The sequence below is a fragment of the Dreissena polymorpha genome, chromosome 15 (assembly GCF_020536995.1).
Source record: "Dreissena polymorpha isolate Duluth1 chromosome 15, UMN_Dpol_1.0, whole genome shotgun sequence".
Classification (NCBI taxonomy): Eukaryota; Metazoa; Mollusca; class Bivalvia; order Myida; family Dreissenidae; genus Dreissena; species Dreissena polymorpha.
The window spans coordinates 27856717-27884279 of NC_068369.1; the positions used below are offsets into that span (position 1 = coordinate 27856717).

A 27563-nucleotide genomic window follows, 5' to 3' on the forward strand; every position below is an offset into this window, starting at 1 on the left:
TTTGAAAAGGGCAGGGGGGGCTTTTTTGTCAAAAGGGCACTTTCGACGCGCAGTATTTTTTCAAAAGGGCACTTTTGACACGCAGTATTTTGTGAAAAGGGCACGTTCAAGCGCGCGGGTGTTTCTGGAATGCTTCCTATTGCATGTTAATTTATATGTTATAAATAATTGTATTATTCCCATTATTATTAAACCATTCAAATATAATGTCTACAATGAGGATTAAACTAATTACAATGTAATAAGAGATTTATGAATTATCATATGTAAAAAAAAAAAAAAAAATTATTTTTTTTTTTGAGGGGGGGGGGGGGGGGCAGGGCGGAGGTTCGGGGGGGGGGGGGGGGGGGGGGGGGGGCAGGGCGGAGGATCGGGAGGGCAGGGCGCGGCGCGCTTCGAGTAAGGCCTAGCTGGAGCACTGTAATATACTTCTATAATGAATGTACCATGGAAAAACAACTATAACTAAAACAAGCAGATTATACTCATTTTGATTTATTCCACATTATTTTACATTAATCAATAAATGCGTTTATAATTTATATAAACATTAACGGGCAAGTGTAGTTCAGCAACGGACAAGTTAATTTTCTTTAATGGTTGTCCGTGGACAAGTATAAATTATTGAGATTTCGCCACCCCTGCGAACTATTCCCCAATACATCCGTTTCAACCTGACTCTATTACTGTATACTTACTACTTTTCAAGTTTCTATTTATTACCCGATAATCCTGTTTATTCAGTTTTTATAAATGACTTTCTGGTAAATATTTACAATAAAAGCTGTCAATTATTTCTTTAACACAAACCTTGCCATTTTTCTATAGTATCAAATAAATTTTAAGTGACTATAGTTTGATGAAATATTGCGTCTGAACATGCGTCAATATCCTGACGTGTTTTGTGCATGTTGAAACTCACTACACGCACGCTTTCTGGCCTTTTCCGCCCTATGCCTTGGGTCCGAAATTTGGCCCCATTCCCAATGCAAATCTGTTTTTTTGTTTTTCCCAATTGAAAAAAAATATTTGCAATTCCCAAAAAAAAAAAAATTTTTTTTTTTTTTTTTAAACCTTTAAATATTTAAGTTTACCTGATCAAGAGTAGAAAATATAAAATTATGTTAAATTGATTATTTAAGACTTCTTATTTTCCCCTGAAATCCAGCGTTTAGTGCGTTTTTTTTTCACCCCAAAATCGGATAAAAAACCTGCACTTATCACACATGTTCATAATATTTTGTAAAATTTTAATAATTTGTTATCAAAATAGACGTTATTTACCAGTTAACGGCTTCTTTGAAATATAAGAAACACTAATTTACATGCTATTATTTTTCCCAATTGAGCCAGTTTTGCGATTGATTTTTTTCCCAAAATGGGGTTTTTCACGACGCGAAATTCCCAAAATTCCAGTGTGGCGTTTTCCCAAAATAGAGCGGAAAATACCTGGCTTTCTATGCAAATGACGCGACGTTGTACATGCTGCATAATTTTAGCGCTCTTTTTAATTGAGAAAAAGATTCGACACAAAAAAAAATTGGCACTGCTAATTTGAAGCAAGAATATTTTAATGTTGCGGTAATATTTACATTCGGAAGTGTGTTTCGGATTAAAAACGCGTTAACATCACCTTACGGGAATGGGTTTTGGATTACAAATTTAATTATTCCCATTTGAGATTTCAACAAATATTAACAGTTGCGTTATGAATTCAACGATAATTTGTTTTAAACACTTAACGAGTCGAATAAATGTTTTGACTGAATTCTGCATGAAATTCACGTCTTCCAGGAGGATTACGGCCGGTTGCCATCATCAGTCTTTTAAGTATCGATTATCGGACGAAACATTTACAAGTGTGCGTAATTAATTCAACAAAAATTTGTTAAAGCGCATTTCGTGTCGAATAAAAGTCCGAAAAACGAGTTGAATCAGTTCTATAAATGGACATGATGAAATATACATATACTGGAATTGAATTGTTATCGCATAATTGTAACCAGGAGTTTTTTGCACAACTTACTCGCTATAAGTCATTAATTGTTTACCACTTGCAATTAATTTCTCGTATTAATTATGAGTCATGGGTAACACTTGTTTACAGTAAAAAGGTGTGATGATGATGCCCGAAACCGTCTTCAATGTACTGTACTAGTTACCGGTTTTATATTACGTAAATGGTACAACTTCTTGCTAAACAAGCTGCGATAAACTCTTATTTCGTGCCCGACGTCAATAAAAAATAATGGTCGATAGTTAACCCCTCATAAGCATTCATGTAACCGATTGGACGATGAACATCACAGTTTGACGACTGGAAAGTTACATGATACAACCTTGTCAGCATTTAAATGACTGTGTAATGTGGCTAGAATAATCGATATTCACGTCATGCTATTCTCTTATCAGTGGATTATCCATTACCCCATGTGATGTTTATGGCGATTACTTGTGAAAGTAGGTACAGAGTGCTCTTTTAAAACAGGAAATATTGATACACTGATAGAGAAACCTTGATTTTTTTTTACAATCTCCACTTTCTTTTACTGAAAAATACACTGATCGGAAAATTTCAAGCGCCCGGGGACTCTGATTTCGAAATTCAAGCGCCCCGGCGAGGGATCGTTAAATGGCCTGTGGAAAGCCCTGAAATTTAACCACTTGGCCATACGTGCTCATAGTCAGTGAGTGGTGATTTTTATACTTCATATAAGCAATTCTCGTAGTGTCACAAAATATAACGATAACAACAGAACTCTTCACATTTTTGCGTCTGTAACATATAATAATTTTCAGGTTTTTAAATCGTCAGAAGATGCATACAATGGATATTTAAGAGCATGTTAAATGTTCAGTATTATACTGTTTCCTAGCAAGTATCATAACAACTACGAACGTTTGCAAGTCTGAGACATTTTCAGCTCACCTGTCACGAAGTGACATGGTGAGCTTATGTGACCGTGTGATGTCTGGCGTCTGTTGTGTGTGCGTGCGTGTTTGCGTGTGTGCGTCCTTCAACAATTTGTTTGTGTAGACAGTAGAGGTCACAGTTTTCATCCAATCTTTATGAAATTTGGTCAGAATGTTTATCTTGATGAAATCTGGGTTGGGATTGTATTTGGGTCATCTGGGGTCAAAAACTAGGTCACTAGGTCAAAAACTAGGTCAAATAATATAAAAACCTTGTGTAGACAATAGAGGCCGCAGTTTTCATCCATCTTTATGAAATTTGGTCAGAATGTTTATTTTGATGAAATCTGGGTTGGGATTGTATTTACGTCATCTGGGGTCAAAAACAAGGTCACTAGGTCAAAAACTAGGTCAAATAATAGAAAAACCTTGTGTAGACAGTAGAGGTCACAGTTTTCATCCAATCTTTATGAAATTTGGTCAGAATGTTTATCTTGATGAAATCTGGGTTGGGATTGTATTTGGGTCATCTGGGGTCAAAAACTAGGTCACAAGTTCAAAAACTAGGTCAAATAATAGAAAAACATTGTGTAGACAGTAGAGGTCACAGTTTTCATCCAATCTTTATGAAATATGGTCAGAATGTTTATCTTGATGAAATCTGGGTTGGGATTGTATTTGGGTCATCTGGGGTAATAAACTAGGTCACTAGGTCAAAAACTAGGTCAAATAATAGAAAAACTTTGTGTAGACAATTGAGGTCGCAGTTTTCATCCAATCTTTATAAAATTTGGTCAGAATGTATATCTTGATGTAATCTGAGATGGGATTGTATTTGGGTCATCTGAGTCAAAAACTAGGTCAAATAATAGAAAAACCATCAACAATTTGTTTGTGTAGACAGTAGAGGTCACAGCTTTCATCCAATCTTTATGAATTTTGGTCAGAATGTTTATCTTGATGAAATCTGGGTTGGCATTGTATTTGGGTCATCTGGGGTCAAAAACTAGGTCACTAGGTCAAATAATAGAAAAACCTTGTGTAGACAATAGAGGTCACAGTTTTCATTCAATATTTTAAAAATTTGATCAGAATGTTTATCTTGATGAAATCTGGGTTGGGATTGTATTTGGGTCACTTGGGGTCCAAAACTAGGTCACTAGGTCAAATAATAGAAAAAACCTTGTGTAGACAATAGAGGTCACAGTTTTCATCCAATCTATATGAAATTTGGTCAGAATGTTTATCTTGATGAAATCTGGGTTGGGATTGTATTTGGTTAGTCAGGTGAGTGATTCAGGGTCATCATGGCCTTCTTGTTTTAAAATTTTGTCAATTTACGAAAGGTGAAAAGGTCCAATTACACTGAAAAACATATGACAGAAAAGAACAGAAAAGTTTATTTTGACTTGAGCATATAAAGCTCATCGTCATTAACATACATATACACAAACAACATGCTTTTTAAGTAAATACAGAACATAAATCATTTCAATGAAAGATCAATTTTAATAGACAGAAAAAACTTGTTTTCATGAGAATGTCACATGGATAAGGTTGATACATAGTGACAACATAATATCAGTTTAATAATTTCAACAACAATTCTAGTTTTTTGTACTTGTTTCAGTGTTATTTTTATGCCCCCGAAGGAGGGCATATAGTGATCAGACTATCCGTCCGTCTGTCCGTCTGTCCTTCCGTCACACTTTGCGTTTAGGTTTCGCGTTTGGGTTTCGAAAAATGCTCATTACTTCTATGTTTCTTTCACATAGCAACTTGATATTTGGCATGCATGTGTATCTCATGGAGCTGCACATTTTGAGTGGTGAAAGGTCATGGTCAAGGTCATCCTTATAGGTCAAAGGTCAAATATTATGGCTTCAAAGCTGCGCAATAGGGGGCATTGTGTTTCTGACGAACACATCTCTTGTTCTCAATGTGGAAAGGGCCAAAATGGTGATGAAAAATCCCTGCAGGTATTACCGTAATGATAATTACCAGCCAAATTAATAGGGCTGCAACAATATACCGGTTTATCGGTATATATCGCAATACGCAATCCGCATATTGTATTGCGATATGATTTTCATCATACCGGTACGAAAATTTTACAAAAATTCATTCACATTTCGTCCAGAAAAGCCATCCGAAATAATGATAAAAAAGGTAAACAAAACAAAGAATTGTAAATTATTTTTTACGTAAAAAAAGCATTCTAAAAAGTGTATTATACGGAGTAGCATTGTTACATAGGAGCATTCATTCGATGCTTTTGAACAGATTATCGTTGAATTAATTGCGCACAGCTGTAAATGTTTCGTTCGATTCTGATTTGAGCATTATTTGTAATCCGAATTTCGGAAACACGCTTCCAAATTTGAATGCTAACGCGACAATAAAAAATTATAGCGTCAAATAAAAAGTGCTTTATCCTTTGTCTCAATAAAAAGCGCGCAAAAATTATACAGACATGTAGAACGTTGCATGGAAAGTATGGGTGTATTTTGTGTTGTATAAAAACGGGAACATCACGTCAGCTGAATTACGCGTGTTCAGCGGGAAAAACGCCCCGGTTGGACGTTATTTCATCACATCTTTAAATAGTAACAATTGCAAAAATGTATTTGATACTTAAGAAAATTTGCAAATGTTTGTGTTTCTTATTATTCTTGAGCACATTTATAGTAAATATTTACCAGAATTTGCTTTAAAATTGGAATTTATGGGATTATTGGGTAATTGGCAAGTTATAATTTTGGTACAAGTTAGCAATATATTGCGATATATTGCAATACGGGTTTTTGAACTGACAATATATTGCAATACGGTTTTTGGCGTATTGTTGCAGCACTACAAATTAACCCTTTTATGCCTAGTGAACTCTCCCATCCTTCTAAATTTGATCAATTTATTTCCAAAATTAGGGATGTCTAGTATATTCTATATTTAGAATATTTCTTACAGAAATTCCTTTAAGCAAACAGAGGATCATGCGGCGTCTCATCTGGGTCTACGCTGTTTGCCAAGGCCTTTTTTCTAGATGCTAGGCATATATGGATTAACCCTTTCCCACTCAGAGGAAAATTGAAAATTGCTATGTGCAAACAGCATAAAACCAGAACAGCCTGCGAGTAACTTGCAGTCTGTTCAGGTTTTATGCTGTTTACTGCTCAGCAGTATCTATGAAATGAAATGAAGCATTTAAAATTTGAATCTTGTAAAAAAGGTCTTTAATTAAATACAACTTTCTGAGGGACTGCAATTGCATCAAAATATGTATCTACTGATAAAGAGTTAATATTATGAAGCATGCTGCGATAATATTTCAATAACCTCGTCCAGGAATATGTATGATCTAATTTCCTGCATTTAGTCAAAAGTAAGGGATTTTACTAGATGGAAATTAGGACCAAAATGTTGAGAAAAACAACCCTGCAGTTAATAATAAAATAATATTATAAGGCATGTCAGGATAATATTTCAATAACCTGGTCCAGGTTAGTTATCTAATTTCCTGCATGATGTTACAGTAAGACAGAAGCCTCTGTTATGATCATTATGGGATAACAAATGCACATTAAAAGTAAAGTGTGATGTTTTAAAGAAATTATTGCAGTTGCTTCCTTTAAACACACTGTCCTGATTCTTGTACAAGAGACCTGTTAGTTACAGTCTTTTTTTAAAATTCAAATTCAGGTTCTGTATTCGGCCCCATTCCTAATTGAAAGAAGTTTATATTTTTAGCTCTTCTGGCCGAAGGCCTGAAGAGCTTATGTCATGGCGTGGTTTCCGTCGTCCGTCCGTCAGTCTGTGCGTGCGTAAAGACTTTTTCTTGTTTACGCGATAAAGTCCACAGTTTTCATACGATTCTTTTCAAACTTGTTCAGTGTCTTTATATTAATGAGGACTTGAACCCTATTGAAAATGGGTTACATCAGAGTAAAAAGTCCAGAATGATCTCCCCTTGAATTTGAGAAAATTGTGAAATAAGGATTGTTTACGCAATAAAGTCCACAGTTTTCATCCAATCATTTCCCAACTTGCACAGTGTCTTTATCTGAATGATGAGTCAAACCCGATTGAGCAATGAGCAATATCGGAGTTATAAGTCCAGAATTATCTCGCCTTGAATTTGAGAAAAAAATGAAAATCTTTAACATTTTGCCATAACTTTTGCAATATTGAAGATAGCAACTTGATATTTGGCTTGCATGTGTATCTCATGGAGCTGCACATTTTGAGTGGTGAAAGGTCAAGGTCAAGGTCATCCTTTAAGGTCAAAGGTCAAATATATGAGGGGGACATTCATTCAAATTCCCGTGCGGTATTTGGCCCCATTCCCAATTTAAAAAAGTTTATAGTTTTCCTAAATGGGACCTCAAAATTTAAAATTGAAGGTTTAATAAAAAAAAAATGTTTTTAGATCTCAACTTTTATTTCATCCCCCATCCAGCTCTATAAGTTGAACCTATGTAAAAATACTAATGAAGAAACTTGTATTCACAATTTTGAAGTATTTGTAAGCAAAACAACAACAACACTAATTTCCCTATATGTTAGTACAGTACAGCCAAAGCGGAACAAACGTATTTCGTGATCCGCGGTGGCAAGGCGAAACGAGTCGATGCCGCGTCAGTCGTTGAAGCCGCGTCAGTATGCAGCGGCAAGTCGCATTTCGCCGCGAAACTTCGCATCTGTCCGCCGAGGCATGCCGCTATCCGCGACATGATGCCGAGTCGATGCGCATCATGAAATAAAAAATCTTTTTAAAATAATTAGTTACATGTAGTTAACAAATTTTGAAAGAACAATTATAATAATAATTAAAATCATAATAAATTTATTGTGCGCGGATTGTATTAGCATATGCATGTAAGCATAGTTAATGTGTCTTTCCAATTAAGTTTGTTTCCCGCCCGTAATGTATGTATTTCACACATAAACAAGGTCACGTAATTATGTTTTCGCACATACAAGTGGTCAAGGCTCCAGCATATGGTGGATTTATAAATTAATTCATGTTGATTTTGCTATAAAATTTAAGCTGAGAAAATTTGCAGTTTGAAGCCACATCAATAATCAAGACGGTGACGACGTATTTGTTGTTTTGTTAATTATCAGCTTATTATAACTATTGTTTGAATATGCGTATATAAACACGTTTGATTTTGTTCATATTATACAGTTAATATCGCTACTAATTTACCCGATAATCCCGTATATTCCAGTTTTAAAGCAAATGCTGGTAAATATTTACGATACACAAACATTCTCGATATTTCCTTAAGTATCAAATACATTTTGGCATTTGTTACTATTTATAGAGATGATGAAATAACGTCTAATCGGGGCGTTTTTTTCAACTGAACACGCGATTTACGCCTGACGTGATGTTCATGTATTTATACAACACAAAATACACCCAAACTTTCCAAACGACGTTCTACATGTCTGCATAATTTTCGCGCGCTTTTTATGAAACAAAGGATATTTTAGCACTGTTTATTTGACGCTAGAATTTGTCAAAGGTCGCGTTAGCATTAAAATTCGGAAGTGTGTTTCGGATTACATATTAAATAATGATAATCGAACGAAACATTAACAGTTGCGCGTAATTAATTATACGCTACACATGCATGTATGTACATGTAGGTGGATATCTTTTCACTCGATCCGCCGCGTACGTATGCGGCGGATTTACTCCGCGAAAGTACGCGAGGTTAACACAGACTCGGCGTCGTTGCGCGGATCGATGCCGAGTGCCACGGCGATACGCCGCGTGAACACACGATTCGGCCGCCGCGTACTTATAATCTGGCCGTGGCGTAGCCGTGGATTATGTTTGTGCCGCTTTAGCTGTACTGTAAAAGCACTGCAATTTTTCCAATCAAAAGGGACCTGGCCCATTCCCTATATGGTGAAAAAAACACACGGTGTAATCATCAAATTAAAAAATTATATATACAAACTCATATGTTTTGGTTTTATTGAAGTTTTCCTTTTATGGGTATATTGAAACCTTGTGAACACTCTAGACATCACATATTTAGTCCACTCTTCATGAAACTTGGTGAAAACATTTGTTGTAATGATATCTCAGTCAAGTTTGTAAATAAAAATAAGCCTACACATTAAATACAAATCTTTAGTACTTTTATTATGCCCCCAATAGGGTGGCATATAGCAGTTGAACTGTCTGTCAGTCCGTCTGTCAGTCTGTGCATTCTTCCGAAAACTTAAACATTGGGCATAACTTTTGCATTATTGCAGATAGCAACTATATATTGCCATGCATGTGTATCTCATGAAGCTGCACATTTTTAGTGGTGAAAGGTCATGGTCAAGGTTATCCTTCAAGGTCAAAAGTCATAAAGTACAATCAAAGGGAAGTAATAAGCTTTAAAAGGGAGATAATTTATAAACCTTCCATATGATATATTGAAATTTTATTTCAAAGCGGCGCAATAGGGGGCATTGTGTTTCTGACAAACACATCTCTTGTTATTGTTATCTCCGCCTTCTTGGAATTGTCTAGTTAATGCGGGTCTCATGTGAGCATCTTGGGTCCCATGGTCATCTTGTTTCTTGGAATTATTCAGTGTATAATAACCCTTAATTGATTTAGACAGTAGAGGTACCAGTGGGTGGGTGGCTTGTTATGCAAGTGTTATGCAAGGCATTTGTTTGATTATTTGATTATATCGTAATTGCAAGAGATTTTGATATTCATTACTGCTGTTATTGCAAGAGATTTTGATGTTCACTACTGCTATGTCTGTTTAATAATAACCTTGGCCTCTGACCAAGTACATTTTTGCCTCATTTCTGGAGAAATGAGGCTGTATGCATGTCTGTAAAGTGTTGACTTAATTTAGCCCTTTCAGTGCAGGAACCGAATTTTGAAGGTCTTTGCAAACAGTTTGGATCCAGATGAGACGCCACAGAACGTGGCGTCTCATCAGGATCCAAACTGTTTGCTATTCTGATAATATTCTTGAAAAAAAATCAAAGAAAATGCTAATTTTTGAAATTAAACAGACGACATTTTAGCAGATGACAAATTACCCAGCATGCAAAGGGTTAATTTAGCCTGTGAAGTTTGCACAGGCTAATCTGGGAAGACATTTTCTGCCTACACTGGATGTTTGTTTAGACAAGACTTTAGTAAACTAAAAATACTATAAAAGTGTGGTCCCTGATTAACCTGATGGCATTTCACATAGAGGATATTTGTTAGATCCGATGGAATATCGATTTTATTTCACGAGTGATCATATAAATATGTATTTTTAATGAACACGAGTGAATTAAAATCGATATTCCATTGAATCCAACATATTTTCTTTTTATTTTATGCTTTTTTTTCACCGTTTATTAACATTGTAAAAGAGTTAAACTGGATAATTACGCTGCATTTATGACGTCATTTCGTCAAAAAAAGACGTCATTTCACAATAAAACAGTGAAAAATATCGTTATTTTTCACTGTTATTTTTCACTGTTTAAAACAGTGAAATACCAATTTTATTTCACTGATATTTCTCTTTAAACCACCGGAAAGCATAAAATAAAAACAATTATTACTGTTTTGTGAATGATATTGTTTCAGCCCTCGGCATTGCTATTGCAAATGTTAAATTAATTTTGCAAAGAAATCAATTAGAAAACACAAGCCATTACAATAAGTTTGTTTAAGAATGTATAGAAGCTCTGGTACACAAAAGTGCACACATTTTCCTTGGTAAAATATTTCTTGAATTCTTGAGAGGAGATTGCATTTATTGTTTTCCTGAGCATTTGCGGTTGATCACCATTGATATTTTATGCAGGTAGGCCTCATAAACAGATTACGAGACATAGAATTGATCTCCATGTGTGCTTGTTAGCATGCTATGGTGTTTTGTCAAGGTGTTCTTGTCATTCCACTGCAGGTATTGTCAGTATTTTTGGGAATTACTGTGTAGGCGTATGTTTTTGTATCTGACAGTGCTTGCAGATTTTTGTGTTTCCCTTGTTGTACAGGTACTTGTGTACTGAGTGTTGTTTTACGCGTCCTCTGGATAGTTGTATGTTATTGCCAGTGTTGTTGGTGCTGGATTTGATACAGATTTTCTGTGCTTTGATGCTTTGTATTATTCTGCTGCTGCAAAATGTTTTTGACTGATTATGCTGTAGAAAAATAGCTTTTCAACTCTTATAAAAGTAAAGGAAATTAAGGGTTGTGGATTTAAGACAGGTAAATATAACATTGATTTATTGAACAAATGATCATTGATATACCCACAGTAAACTACTTAGTTTGAGGGGAGTTATATATTAGAATAATGTTCTTGCAAAATGGGGCTTAAAGCATAGCTTAACCCATTTATGCCTAGCGTCCTGAAAAAAGGACATTGCAAACAGCGTAGACCCAGATGAGCGTCTCATCTGGGTCTGCGCTGTTTGCTTAAAGGAATTTCTGTAAGAAATATTCTAAAAATAGAAATAAATATACCAGACATCCCTAATTTTGGAAATAACTTGATCCCATTTAGAAGGATGGGAGAGTCCACTGGGCATAAAAGGGTTAACGTGTCTTTCCAGAATTGTCTGTGCAGTCCACACAGGCTTATCCGTGACAGAACTCTTAAGTTTTATGGACTTTTCATTTTAAAGGAAGTCTCTTATAAACAAAACTCGATTGTCAGGGCTCGAATTTAACTTTTTTTCTACTTGCAAAACATTGCAAGCAGCTTTAATACCAACTCGCAAAATCAAAAACATTCTCGCAATTTTTTTTGCTGGAAACATAATTTAATTTCGTTTTTTATATTCAACAGTTAACTTTGCTTTATCTTTCGTATTGTTATTTCCATCTGTGGGCAAAAAGAAACTAGTTATTTTTCGCTTCGACGCCATGTCTGTTCAAGTTCAATGAACACGTGTGAATAAGTCGACTGTTTAACGTTCTTTGTACCAATACCATCCTAGTATCTGTACTATAAGTATACTAGTCTATATACAAGGTGCTCGCTTGCGCATACGGGTATTAGGACGTTCCATGACCTATGGTTTAGCGTTCAGGACGTCGAACGCATTTAGCAATTTTACTGTTGTTTTTTTCACTATTTCTTTACTCGCAAACAATTACTAGTGGCTTAAAACTTAACTCGCAATCGGTATTTTTCACTCGCATTTTGCGATTGTGCGAGTGTTAATTTCGAGCCCTGTCCATTGTACATGTATAAATAATCTAGACATAAATTATTAATGTGATACGATTCGATTCTCCACAAAATTTTATTAATCACTACCCAACCTAACTTTTTATGCAGCAATTGATTTTTTGACGAATTGGGAAAAGTACTTGTACAAGCCCAATTGGGAACAATTAGGTAAAAAATATCTCAAATTAGGAAAATTCGCGTAGTAAAGTCTTATGATTTGGGAATTGGTGTATTTGATTGGTTGTTAACAAATACTTAAAAATTGATAACTTTGGTTGTTAACAAATACTTAAAAATTGATAACTAATTGTTGTCAAGTTGTCAATATTATTTGAACCGAAGTACAAGCCAGAAAGCTGCATAGGGACATTAACTAAATTATGCACATAATTTGCAAGATAATTATATTTGTTTTGAAACCTTCAATTATATTTGGATTTTTTCGGATAGTGATGGTGAAAATTTTAGGTATTTTCTCCATTAGTTTAAACCTATTTATTTTAGCTCGATTGCGTCGAAAGCCTTAGGCTTATATAAACGCTCTCGAGTCCGTTTCCTGGGCCTAGAACCAGTACTTGGTGTCTTTGGGGGAGATCTAAAGAACGCTCCCACGGTGGGAAGTTTAGTTTTCCGGTATTTTATAAATATAAAGAAGAGAAAACATTAATTGTCGAACTTGGTCAACATTTTGATGTTTCCATATAATTGTTTCATTTTTATATTTTTCAGAACTAAATGTCTATTGATTAAACAAACATTTAATTTGAAAACATTTTGTGTTGAAATAAATTTATAAAATTTAACAAAAGTTGTGTCATGTATTGGTCAGTGTTTACAAATTTTGTAATATTTTTAAGGTTGAACTGTCAAGCATTGATTTAAGCTCTGTTTAAATAATTATTGTAATTGATGTAAACAAAATCATACATCATGTACCTCCATGCTATTTTACATGCTTCGTTAATATACAGACTTGTTGAAAAATTATTAAGAGTTAAATACAAAAACTAAAACTTTAATATAAATCATTTATAAATCACATTTTTCAATCCACTTCTCAGAAATGACACTGTACTCATATTTACATTTATTGCAGGTTAAATGTTAAATAATTAATAATTGTTATTCCTTACTGAACTGAGTAACACGCAGTATTGGAATAAATTAACATCTATTGATGCCACTCCCGGTAAATACATCATAGGCCAACCAAAATTAAAAAGTGTTTCATGTGTATGGCCCCAAAATTATTTTCTTTCAATTAATACTTGAATTCTTATGACTATTTATGAAACATTTTATATTTTTGGTCTGATGTTAATTTACAGAACATCTTAACTTATTTATTAGCCTGTAAATGTAATGCAGGTAAAATATGTGGTTGGTTTTGGCAACCAGAAACAACGCTGTTTTCAAACCTAAGCTTAAGTTAGGGTCATAAAAAGATATATCTCTTTATTGTGGTTAACAATATGGTTGTATGTGTCAATACAATCTTGTCATTGACAAAGACTGACAAGCGCTTACACTGAAATATTGTTTTAATTTCGGTAGCAAAGGGTTATGGCTTACCGTCACTTTGCCTGTCACTTTGATGCAATATTTGCTGATGCATGTACATAAATTGTGTGTTTCCCTGACTAAGGTGATGACATAAAGAATGTAATAATTACTTTGGCGTGTGGATGTCATAAATTGTTTCCATATTAATTGGCTAATAATGAGTATTAATTAGTCCCTTGTGTTTTAGGCAAGGTGTCTTCTTGTTAAAATAATTGATATTCACAGGTGGTTGGAATATAATGTGAAGAGTTATGTAAAATTGTTAAATGGATCTATGAAATAAGATAATTATAGTGAGTAATGAATGGAGGATATTATCAGTGTTTTTTCACCTTTATGGGGTTGGGTTGAGGCCTTTTTGTATTGGGGAAAATCAGGTTATGTTGACAAAATATGGATGCTGATGTTTGTTTTTTTACTTTGCAAATATTTTAAATTGAGAGGAAATTTTAGTTTTTGCAGTATCACACTAAGGTTCATTTTATGTATATACTTTTTGAGATTTGGAAATGGGGCCTAAATTTGGCCACACCATTAAAACCCATGGATATAATTCAAGTTGAACATTCTTTGTTATTATTCCTTTTTAAGGTGCTTTTTTGGGGAAATGCATTCTTTTGTTATATCCCAAATTTTTTTGGGGCGGCAAGTTTTGGGTTCCGATTTTACATTTTTTTCTGTCATCTAATTGATATCATGATTTGTGTTAATCTCAACCTACCAAAATGTTTGACAGTATACCGTAAAAACGCAGTCATAAGTCGAGATTTTTTACCACCAAAATTTGATTAAAAAACCGGCATCGACTTATGAGGTGGTCCATGAAAAAAATAATGAAATTCCATGAAAAAAATAATGAAATTCGATGAAGATTGATCCCTGCGGCAAAAGTTGTTGTTGTTGTATAAAAGAAAATCGTTGATTTACGACTAACAAAACGTCGTATTTTTACTGATACTTACCAATTAATATAATCACAGTTTGCAATTACTCTTGTTTTTATTTTGATAATTTAATCCAAAGTCTTAATGTAAGCAGGTGTTGTTTTTCTACTGTTCATGTAAACAAAGAATCAAGGACATCATTTAAAGTCTCGCGAAAATTAGCAATATGTGTGAATCGACAGTTTGACGTCATCAAAGGAAAGCCGTTTCCTGTCAAGAAGCCATAAAGAACATCTTTCTCGCCGACAAAATTGGATTCCTTTGTTTAGAGAAGCGATATGCTTAACCAATCGCGTGTTTGTAACTCGATTGCAATCGTCCCATTATGCTTGAGCACGTGTATAGCTCCGCCTTTGAAACTGTTTCAGAGAAAAAGGTGGAGTTAGCGGTCTCTTGGGTATGTCAATCATTGTTATAAAAACACGTTTTACCGAGACACTAATCAATTGTTTTGACAGTCAGATTAAAAGTACAGAGATTGGATTACAGTTATAATATTGTTTCATCGGATTAAAAGCGGAAAATAGTTTGTGGATAATTACTAGCGTGGATTATTGAGTGCAACCATTTATTAATTAAATAAACAAAAACACAACTGGACTTACGATAAATCTTTGAAAATGCCTGGCAAACGCAAACGCCAGGCTTATGACAATGCATTTAAAATACGTGTGATAGAGTTTGCGGAGAATTTAAATAACAACAGTGCTGCTGAACGTGAGTTTGGTATAAGTGAGAAACTAGTGCGTGATTGGCGTAAGAATAAGGACACAATTGTGAGTGGACCTAACAAACAGAAACGGCGTGTTGTGCGGATCAGTCCGTATGACGCTATGGAGATGGACTTGAACGTTTGGATAGTAGATCAGCGGCAATGTGGGTTTGCTGTTTCGCGCAATGCCATCAGACTTAAGGCGCAGGTGATGGCGAAGGATCCGAAATACGACATCGACGTTTCGGTATTCAAGGCATCGGCGGGTTGGTGTACCCGCTTTATGAATCGGTTCGGGCTGACGCTGCGCCAAAGGACTCACATTGCCCAGAAGTTGCCTGCTGATGTGGACAAGAAGGTGGACTCCTTCCACAGCTTCGTGCTAAAGGAGCGGAAGGAGTTTAACTTCGAGCTATCTCAGATCGGGAATATGGACGAGACGCCGATGTGCTTCGACATGCCAGGTTCAAACACGGTGAACCCGATCGGCGAGAAAACCATCTCAATCCGTACCACTGGCTCTGAGAAGAGCCACTTTACGGTGATTCTTGCCTGCATGGCTGATGGGACGAAATTGCCACCGGCAGTTGTTTTCAAGAGGAAAACTGTCCCGAAAGAGAAGTTCCCGCCAGGTATCTATGTGTACGTCCAGGAGAAAGGATGGGTGGACGATGTTGTTCTGGAGCGTTGGCTGAGCGACGTGTGGAGCAAGCGACCGGGTGGGTTACTAAAGAAACGGTCGTTGCTCGTGTGGGACATGTTTCGTGTCCACCTGATGGATCGCTTAAAGCGACGACTTGCTGAGCTGCGCACCCGTCAGGCTGTGATACCTGGGGGGTGCACTTCAGTGTTACAGCCCCTGGATGTTTGTTTAAACAAGCCGTTCAAGGTCGGTGTGCGCCAGCAGTGGAACACCTGGATGGTAGACGGCCCGCGTGACCTGACGAAAGCCGGAAACCTGAGGCGGCCAGGACTGGCAACAGTGTGTGAGTGGGTGCTAGCGGCATGGAATGGTATACCACAGCGTGCGGTCATCGCCTCATTCCTGAAGTGCGGAATATCCAACAGCATGTGTGGATCAGAGGATGATGCCATATACGACGAACTCGCGACGAGCGGTCCATCATCCGAGAATGCCGAGATGCCAGTGTCTGAGATTGACGATTCGGATGTATATTGCGATCAACTTAGTGAAGAGCAAGCCGCAGCTCTGTTCAATAGTGATAGTGACTCAAGTTTCGAGGGATTTTGATGTGTATAGTGACAGTGACTCGCGTTTCGAGGGATTTAAATGTGCTATGAAGGTAACATTCATCCGCCCATTAACTGTGTTGTGTATATTACAATGTACATAAGATCGTATTGTTTAAAGTTTTCTATGTTGTTTTCTATGTGGTTGCTTATGCATTGCTTGTCTATATTGAAAAATATTATTTTCCATTTCCACAATAAATCGTATTGAATATATTAAACAAAATTTAGAATACATGTGTTGGCTTTGCCTACTTTCAACAGTTCCACAGTGACGTCATGTGCAATGTATAGAATACTACTGCAACTTCATGTACATTTAAAATGGCGTCCGTTTATGAAATTCGTAAACAGAAAATTTTTGACTCGACTTATGAAGCTAACATACTCAAAATCTCCAATTTTGGTACCAAAGTATACCCCCCGACTTATGAGCTGGCTAGACTTATGACTGCGTTTTTACGGTATATGAATGCTTAATCAAAAGTGATAAACAAAAGACAGTTTTACAACAACAACAGCAACAGCAGCAACATCAACAACAGAAAAATATTGCTAAATAGAAATTCTTGATTGGTTTATTGAGTGAAACCATGTACACTTCCAGGGATAGAAATAAATGGATGCCTGATCCCCTATGACGAATTGATTTACTTGCCAGCTAGACAGTGTTTTTTTCACCATTTTTTGAATGGGGCCATGTCCCTTTGGATTGGGAAAATTCTAAATGCCTTTTGACTAAAATTGGGAAATAATTGTTGTTGTTGTTTTGTTAAAAATGCTTCAATTTAGAATTAAAGTGTTTTTAGTATCATATTAATTATGGTTGAACACTGCTAGATAACTTAAAAATTTAATTGTCCGTATGGGCATCTTACTTTATTTAAAAGCTTCAAACAGCTTTCCATGTGTTTTTCGGTTTATTTTTTATAAAGAACAAAGATTCAGGCTCATAAAAGACACAATACATCAGGTCTTTTCCCGGCCATTTTGGGAAAAAAATGCATTTTGAGATCGGGAATTAAATTTTTCTAGGGAAATGTCCACTGATTTGGGAAATAAATAATTAATAGAACTTTCAATAATAATAAATTCAATAAATCAAATAACAAGGGCAAAATCATATATATTATGGTTATATGCTTTGTGAGATGTAATTGCAATAAAATAGGGATATAGACACTTCAGACACTTCTTTCTTATTTTAATAAAAAATTCCCAACAGGTTTTCATTTTTTTTTTAGATTTCAACATTTAATTCATCTCCCATCCAGTTCTAAAAGGTGACCTTGAATTGTTAGCAAAACAAGAACAATACTTATTGCCCAATTTCAGTAAAAACACAGCAATTTTTCCCAATCCAAAGCAGGGCTTTTCACCCTTATATAACAGGGGCAGAAATTCGGGGCCTTCCCAATTGAAAATAAGGTCTTTTTTTCCCAAAATTGATAGAGGAATTTCCCAAATTGTAAAAATAAAATTCTGTTTTCTTGTTTTCTTTTTTTACTAAGACATATTGGCCATCTCCCAAATTAAAAGCAATGAGCTCTATTATGATTAAGAATGCACCACAATGTGTCTTTTAATACGCCTGCACAATGAAAAAGACCATGTTTCAAAAACTTAAAAAAAACACGTCCTTCCCAAAATGAGCAGTTATTGTGCACGGAATTCCCAATTTGACAGGCTAGGGCCTCTTCCCAATTTCCTGATGAAAAGCCCTGCAAAGGGATCCCTGACATATAACCTTTTACAAAGTTTTTGTTTCTTTCCAGGCCAATTATGCTGAACGGTAACTGCAAATCGAACACAAGACACGATTCCAAATGTTTTTGGCCGTGATGGCCGCGTATATTTGTTGGTTTTAGTTCAAGACATCTACCATATCACACGGTAAGAGTTTGGTGTAATCCTGAGTTTGAATATTGTGTAATATCCCAATCAAAGATGCTGGAAACATGATTTGGTTTAATCATCAGATTAAGTAAAAATGGGGAGTTGGTACGACTGATTTTTCGGGCGTATTTCATAAACGGCCCGAAATATCCGCCGCCTGCAAAACATCTCCGCATATAACACTGGTAGATTCTACCTAAGCATTTAAATGAGCGAGATCATTTGCTGTCGTTTCTCGATCTTCAAATGAAAGTCGGTCTTTTAAAATTTGTTTGGTAATTCATTGCTGATTCGTGTGCAAATGGCGACATTGTGAAGCGAAAATGAAGATTATTGAACTAATAAACTAATGAATCTCACAAAATCTCAGAGATTGACAATTAAAAAAAAACTACTTCCAATGAAAAAGAAACAACAGTGGATACAAAGCAGAAAGTTATATCAATTTGCGAATGGGTACGGAAGATCGACTGTCATGGTAAGGCATGTCAATAAAATATTTAACTATGCAGCCCCTGATAAAGTGTCGCTAGTTGAACACTGTTAACGTGTTGTCCTTATTTCCAAATTAACCCTTTGCATGTTGGGAAATTTGTCGTCTGCTAAATTGTCGTCTGCTGAATTTCTAAAATAAGCATTTTCATCCATTTTTTTCAAAAAATGCTATGAGAATAGCAAACAGTTTGGATCCTGATGAGACGCCACAGAACGTCATCTGGATCCAGAAAAACCAGTTTTAACCAGAAAAAGTGTGAGTGTATTTAGATAACTCAAAGTTGTTATTTATGACTAAAATACTGTTAAATGTCGCGTTTTTTCCATGCAAACAAAGAATTATTTGTTACTTTATTCAACCATAAATAAGGTATAGTGATCAGTAAAAATAAGAATATTGAATTACCGAATGGAACATGATCAACTTACAGCCATTGTTCCTTATTTATCTTCTTTTAATAACCACATTATGATGTTGATAAAGAGGGATACACTAAATAAATATCCAATAACCATTCTGTCCACGATGAAATATTCCTTGTAGGTTGACATCGTGTTTCCGGAACGCATTTAGTTTTTCATCTTTAAGACATTTATATCGCACAATTGATCCACTTTTTCCCCCTCCTCCCATTGTACTAAGGTTTGATGGCGTTATTGATTTTTAAGATAGTGCATTTGCTTGGAATTGTTTGAGAGAGAATAATTATCTACGTCCGGTACTTAGTGCGAGTTAATGAAGCGTCTTTGGTGAGTTTTGTGAATGGTTGCGATGTTGTATGTCAGTGTGACCCTGGTAAAAATGCAAGGTTGCCACGCAACACAACAGAAGAAGCCAGGTCATGAAATAAAAGAAAAGAGGAAAGAATGTAAACCACATGTGATCTGGTCGTTCAGCAAGTCATTGGCTAGGTTTTATTGTGACATCAAAATGTACAGAGCTTTTCTAACAAAGGAGGAAATATATATAACAGTGCTCCATGCAAGAACTATGTATGTTATGTTATTCTCTCTTTTCCTCCAGTCTAGAACTTGCCGAGATCTATTTATGGTCCTTTGTTGTTTTTTTCAACTGAAAAATATATAGTGGATTCGTCCATGTCAATACAGGTGTAGGGTCCTGCTCTGTGAAAAGAGGGTTTAATGCATGTGAGTAAAGTGTTGTCCCAGAGTAGCCTGCGCAGTCCTCACAGGCTCTGCAGACTACTGCAACATCAACATTATAGATTGAGACAGTTGCAGCATGAAACTACTATGTCTTACAGAGAAATTACTACCAGATGTCAGTATTTTTTTTCAGTTAAAATCGGGTCAAGTAATCGGCCCAATTGCCAATGGAAAAAAGCAGTCTTTCTCGGATTTTTCCGATAATAATTTGGAAAATCCGGAAATGATTCTAATATAACTGGACCTCGTGTCCGGTTATAAAATTATGGTGAAATTTGGAATTCCATAAGCTATTTCCAGAAATGTTTCAAGGCCAAAGTGGGAATTTACTGAGTTATTTATGAATAATTCAATCATGTAAAACATTTTTTCATTGGTTACATTTCTTGAATAACGTACGTGCATATACGGTATCCGAAGATTTTTGCTGCGTCGTCAATGCAAATTACACACTACGTCATCACTATATGAGTCGATTTGCAAAGGGAGAGAAACGATACCATATACTTTTGGTTCCCGTTATATCTGATTAATTCGTAAGCAAGCAGGGCATTTAATTAATCTGATAATATTAAAATATTGTTAAAAATGTCATCTTTGTCTTTCGTGGTCATTTTTTACTTTTTGGGCCTGAAATAATCAGTCTGGGCCGGAAATGGCTGCATGATTGTAGGACCTCATGGCCGGCAATAAATTATAATTTTGGGAAAGACTGGAAAAAAGTATATAGTTTTCCCAAATGGGAGCTAAACTTTTCCATGGGAAGGTTTCTCCCCAAATTTGTTTATGCCCCCGGATCGAAAGATCGGGGGCATATTGTTTTTGGCCTGTCTGTCTGTCTGTCTGTCATTCATTCATTCATTGGTGTGTCCCAAAACTTTAACCTTGGTTTAAGTTTTGCAATAACTTTTGCATTATTGAAGATAGCAACTTGATATTTGGCATGCATTTGTATCTCATGGAGCTGCACATTTTGAGTCGTGAAAGGTCAAGGCCATCCTTCAAGGTCAAATATATGGCTTCAAAGCGGCGCAATAGGGGGCATTGTGTTTCTGACAAACACATCTCTTGTTTTAATTTTTTAGCTCTACTGCCAAAGGCAGAAGAGCTTTTGGGATGGCATGGTGTCTGTCTGTCTGTGTGTGCGTTAGACCTTGTCTTGTTTATCCGATAAAGTCCACAGTTTTCATCCGATTCTTTTCAAACTTACTCAGTGTCTTTATATTAATGAGGACTCGAACCCTATTGATTTTCAGGTCACTTGGTCAAAGGTCAAGGTCACAGTGACTCGAAATAGTAAAATTGTTTCCAGATGTTAGCTCAAGAATGCTTAGGCCTAGGATCACAGTGACTCGAATTAGTAAAAACTTGTTTATCCGATAAAGTTCATCCGATTCTTTTCAAACTTGCTCAGTGTCTTTATATTAAAGGGGCCTTTTCACAGATTTTGGCATATTTTGAAGTTTGTCATTAAATGCTTTATATTGATAAATGTAAACATTGGATCTTAAAAGCTCCAGTAAAAAATCAAGAATAAAATTAAAACAAGGAAACAAAAGTAGCCGGTACCAGGGCTCGAACCAGTGACCCCCGGAGTCCTGGAGTTAGTCTGAAGTAAAAATGCATTAGCCCTCTCGGCTATTCCGCTGAGTATACACAGAAAAGGTATTTTATACCTTATACAAGCAATCTTCGTAGTATCGTAAATTAAAACAACAACAACAGAACTCTGCACATTATTCAATCGTTTCGCGTTGCAACGCTTTATAATTTTTAGGTTTTCAAATCGTCAAAAGATACATATAATGGCTATATTGGACTATGGTAAATGTTCAGTAATACTGTTTTCTCACAAATATTATAACTAAAACGAAAATTTGCGAATCTGAAACAACTTTTTTCAATTTTGTCAATTTACCAAACCGGGAAAAGATCCCTTTAATGAGGACTCGAACCCTATTGATTTTCAGGTCACTGGGTCAATGGTCAAGGTCACAGTGACTTGAAACAGTAAAAACTTGTTTATCCAATAAAGTCCACAGTTTTCATCCGATTCTTTTCAAATTTGCTCAGTGTCTTCATATTAATGAGGACACGAACCCTATTGATTTTCAGGTCACTGGGTCAAAGGTCAAGGTCACAGTGACTCGAAATAGTAAAAACTTGTTTATCCGATGAAGTCCACAGTTTTCATCCGATTCTTTTCAAACTTGTTCAGTGTCTTTATATTAATGAGGATTCGAACCCTATTGATTTTCAGGTCACTGGGTTAAAGGTCAAGGTCACAGTGACTCGAAATAGTAAAATTGTTTCCAGATGTTAGCTCAAGAATGCTTAGGCCTAGGATCATGAAACTTCATATGTACATTGATTATGACTGGCTGATGACCCCTATTGATTTTCAGGTCGTATGTCAAAGGTCAAGGTCACAGTGACAGTGTTTAAAGCAGTAGAGCGATTCAGGCCCTTATGGGCCTCTTGTTTTTTAGATCTCAACATTTTGTTAATCTCCAATCCATATTTTTCAACCTTAGTAAATTTAATACTGAAAACACTTGTATTCTCAATTTTGAAGCATTTTTTAGCAAAACAACAACAACACTAATTTCTAAATTTTAGTCAAAACACAGCGAATTTTCCCAATTGAAAGGGACCCGGCCCCATTCCGAAAATGATGAAAAACCCGCTGGATACAACAATGTCTTTGAAACATTGAAATTTTAAGTTAATTTATTCAATGATGGAAATTGCCCACATAATGACTTTCATGTGATTACCCTCTCTTAGTATGGTAGACACCGTTAGCCAGACTGAATGTTCAGATAATTTGCAAAATAACTAGTTTTGTTCTGTAAACAGTGGCTGGGTCATGGAGTCATTAACTAGTTTTGTTCTGTAAACAGTGGCTGGGTGATGGAGTCATTGCCTTGTATTTTGGGATAGATAATCATTTCATAAGGCCAACATACGACCTTGCCCTTGACATTTTAGCAGAGTTGGCCACTAAACATGGACTTTTAAATGGACTATTTGGCAAAATGACCACTTTTAACAGAATTTTGAAGATGTAGAACAGAATGTAAGCATTCATTCAAACAAGCACTTTTCTTCTTAAAAAAGAAGTTAAAAATATATATTTGTTTAACCCTATACATTTTTATAAATAACGTTTGTCTTTCCATCAATTATTAAGAAAAAAGGTGTTTTTCTGACAGGGTTTGAACTACATTACGGAGGAGTGGCCCTTGTATTGTCATTATTTAAAACTATTCCAATTGTGTAAGTTAATGAATGTTAGTATATTTTTTAAGCACAGAGTTAGCCAATAACCATTTAATTTATAAACATTGTTATTAAATCTGGTTTACCACTACATTTGTATGACTGTTCCTTTCTCTTGTTAAAAAATGTTTATTTCTACTTGGCTGCAGGAATTGAGTTTTTGTCTTACACATTTCTACTTGGCTGCAGGAATTGAGTTTTTGTCTTGCATAGAAATATGCTCTGTAAATCATCACACTCTCCGAGTTTGTTCCTCTTTTCTAATTCTTTCAGTGCTGGAACCGAATTTTAAAGGCCTTTGCCAACAGTTTGGATCCAGATGAGACGCCACAAAATGTAGCGTCTCATCAGGATCCAAACTGTTTGCTTTTCTGCTAGTATTTGTAAAAAAAAAATCAAAGAAAATGCTAATAAAAAAATTATGCAGACAAAATTTAAGCCGACGACAAATTTCCCAGCATGCAAAGGGTTAAATCATCACTATCTCTGAGGTTGTTTCTCTTTTCTAAGAAGTCGCTCAGCAACGCTGGTTACTCGTCTGCAATTGCCCAAACATGAAATCAATACCGACATCATTTCAGGGAGGGAGACATCATTCTCATGTACTGGGAACCAATCAAATCATGTCATGATTTCAGTAGCCATGGTAACCGACTGCACCGAACTTCATTCATTGATTGGGATGTTTATGCGGAACATGAATGGAAAACTCTGATCAGTGATCACCAAGGTTATAGGAAAGAAAGTGTGACCTCCATTTGATTCAATGTCATACGTTTCTCTTAGGGACTAGCGTCGAGGTGGAAGTGAATTGATGACGCCATCGGCTGTGTGGGCTGGCTATTGTCCTATTTCTGTTTCTTTGAGATTGGCTGTCATGGTTATGTGTGTCTGGTCTTGGAGTGTTGTTATTGTTGTTGTTTTTTGCGCTTGTTAAAGGTGTGTGGGTTAGTGGGTGTGGAGAAATGGGTTAGTGGGTGTGGGTTATTGGGTGTTGGTCAATGGGTGTGGGGTTGTGGTTAAGTGGGTGTGTGTTATTGGGGGTGGGTTAGGGTAAGTGGTTATGGGTTAGTGGGGGTGGGTTAGTGGGGGTGGGGGTTAGTAGTTGGGGTGGGGGGGGGGTTAGTGGGGGTGGGGTGTGGTTTTCAGGAGATTTTTTTTGCTTGTATTTAGGGAAAAGGGGAGAAACACTCCTGGCATGGTTTTGAATGTTTGTACTTTGTGTCTTTTTTTTAGCTCATCTATTTTTTGAAAAAAAAATATGAGCTATTGTCATCACCTTGGCGTCGGCGTTTGCGTCGGCGTCGGCGTTGGCGTCCGGTTAAGTTTTGCGTTTTCTCAGAAAGTATCAATGCTATTGCATTCAAACTTGGTACACTTACTTACTATCATGAGAGGACTGGGCAGGCAAAGTTAGATAACTCTAGCGTGCAATTTGACAGAATTATGTGCCCTTTTTATACTTAGAAAATTGAAAATTTTGGTTAAGTTTTGCGTTTAGGTCCACTTTTCTCAGAAAGTATCAATAGTATTGCATTCAAACTTGGTACACTTACTTACTATCATGAGGGGACTGGGAAGGCAAAGTTAGATAACTCTGGCGTGCATTTTTACAGAATTATGTGCCCTTTTTATACTTAGAAAATTGAAAATTTTGGTGCAGTTTTGTGTTTAGGTCCATTTTATTCCGTAAGAATCAAAGCTATTGCTTTCATACTTGCAACACTTACTAACTATCATAAGGGGACTGTGCAGGCAAAGTAATATAACTCTGACTGGCATTTTGACAGAATTATGGGCCCTTTTTATACTTAGAAAATTGAAAATTTGGTTAAGTTTTGTGTTTAGGTCCACTTAATTCCTACAGTATCAAAGCTATTGCTTTCATACTTGCAACACTTATTAACTATCATAAGGGGACTGTGCAGGCAAAGTTATGTAACTCTGACTGGCATTTGGACGGAATTATGGGCCCTTTATACTTAGAAAATTGAAAATTTGGTTAAGTTTTGTGTTTTGATCAACTTTACCCCTAAAGTATCATAGATATTGCTTTCATACTTGGAACACTCTCAAACTATCATAAGAGTACAGTAAAAGGACAAGTTGCATAACTCTGGTTGTCATTTTTACGGAATTATGGCCCTTTTTTGACTTAGTAACTTTGAATATATGGTTAAATTTTGTGTTTCGATCCACTTTACTTCTTAACTATCAAGGCTATTGCTTTCAAACTTCAAATACTTTCATGCTATCATGAGGTTACTGTACCTGGCAAGTTGAATTTTACCTTGACCTTTGAATGACCTTGACTCTCAAGGTCAAATTAATAAATTTTGCTAAAATTGCCATAACTTCTTTATTTATGATTAGATTTGATTGATACTTTGACAAAACTACTCTTACAGTACAGGCAACGTGTACTTTGACAAATGCCACTCGTTGCGGTGTTCATTTTACGGTGTTCGCTTACCAAACGACCCCCGCGATGGGTGCTCAGATCAAATATTCGCGGGGGCTGTTTTCCATAAGGTGGACACCGCGAATCACCGCGGACCCATAATATCTACCGCAGTGTTTATCGTGTTCGCTAGAAATAAAATAATTGAACATAAACATAGGTCGGTACCAATTTGCAGAAAGAATCTACCGTGCGTTTGAATGTTATAGGTGTCATTTGGTGACTAAAAAATTAACAACGATTACGAACAATCACACTCAATTACCGCATACATGCAAAAATTCCCGTCTCTGTCCATTACCCGATAATCCCGAGATTTCCGATTTCATGCAAATTCTGGTCAATGTTGACGATAAAAGTGTGATAGAAATGCAAAATCGCAAACGGCCGCCATATCTCTAAACTATCAAATGAATTTCTGCATATGTTTCTATTTAAAGATTTGATGAAATAAGCGCCCAATCAGAACAGGTGTATTCCAACATTCGTAAATCACCTGACGCCTAGTGTGCGCGTTGTGTAGAGATCATGTTCTGTTACAAATTGTAGCCACAAATAAATACATGTATATATGCCCATGATATTTTCATTTTCTTTGTTCTGAACCATAAAAAGCGCGCGAAAATTGGCGTGGGTGTATTTATTTTTGACACAAAATCTTCGTAGCGCAGACAACAATGGGATCTTTTAATTTCGATTTAAAGTTTCGTAGTGAATTTCTTCTCAAGTACCGGGGTAGCTCGCGAATGATTTGGAATTGACATTTCATCTGAATAAAATAAAAATCAAACACGCTGTAACACGCTATATTTAGATTTCATGCAACATGTACAAGTCATTGTCTGGAAATTGGGAAAATGAAACCCAATTTTGTGAAAACAAAAAGGGCAATTGAATTGATTAACACCATAAAAGTTAATGGTATTGATCATCTAAACGCTTAGTTTTAGTTTCCGACTTAACGTACTGCCCGAGTTTAAGTACACATAAAAAATGTGCACATAATATCTACATGTACATGAAGTACATGATTTTATTTTGTACATGTACATTTAAAACGTGTGAATGACCCTCGCAGACAGATGTTTACGGTGGCTGCGCAGCGATCGCGGTGATCACGGTGTTCCCGTTACCAATAGCGTGCAATCGCAGCAATTTCGGGTGTTCGCCGCACACCGCGGTCAGTAGCGTGTCCGCCTCCGCGAAATGTCACCCATCGGAAAAATTGAACACCTTGGACACGCGTTTTTGTCAAAGTACACATTGCCTGTACTGTACCTGACATACCACAATAGACTCCACCCAAACCATCCCCCGTGCCCCCCCCCCCCGAATTCCCCTCCTATTTTTTTTTAAGATCATCTCACAAATGACCACCACACCCTCACACTATACCCCCCCCCCCCCCCCCCACCCCCACCCCCCCCCTACCCAAAATAATTTTTTTTTGAAACGGTTAAAAACACAAATATTTATTTTTATTTTTTATGTTTGAAATACCGTCATCCTTCGCACCCAAGAATCCCCCCCCCCCTCTCCCCCCCCCCCCCCCCCCCCCCCCCCCCCGAATCCCCCCGAATCCCCCCTTATATATATTTTTTTTTTTTTTAAGATCATCTCACAAATGACCACCACACCATCACACTAACCCCCCCCCCCCAAATTTCATT

General features: G+C 36.3%; 1 protein-coding gene across 5 annotated transcripts in view; it reads left to right on the forward strand.

The window, feature by feature from the left end:
* The window catches only part of LOC127860710 (cAMP-regulated phosphoprotein 21-like), a 125533-nt gene that overhangs the window by 13724 nt on the left and 84246 nt on the right, over positions 1–27563 (forward strand). For all 5 annotated transcript variants that reach the window (XM_052398969.1, XM_052398971.1, XM_052398970.1 and 2 more), the window contains exon 2: positions 18368–18485. The gene's annotated coding sequence lies outside the window, so the exon portion shown is untranslated. The remainder of the gene's footprint in view (positions 1–18367; positions 18486–27563) is intronic.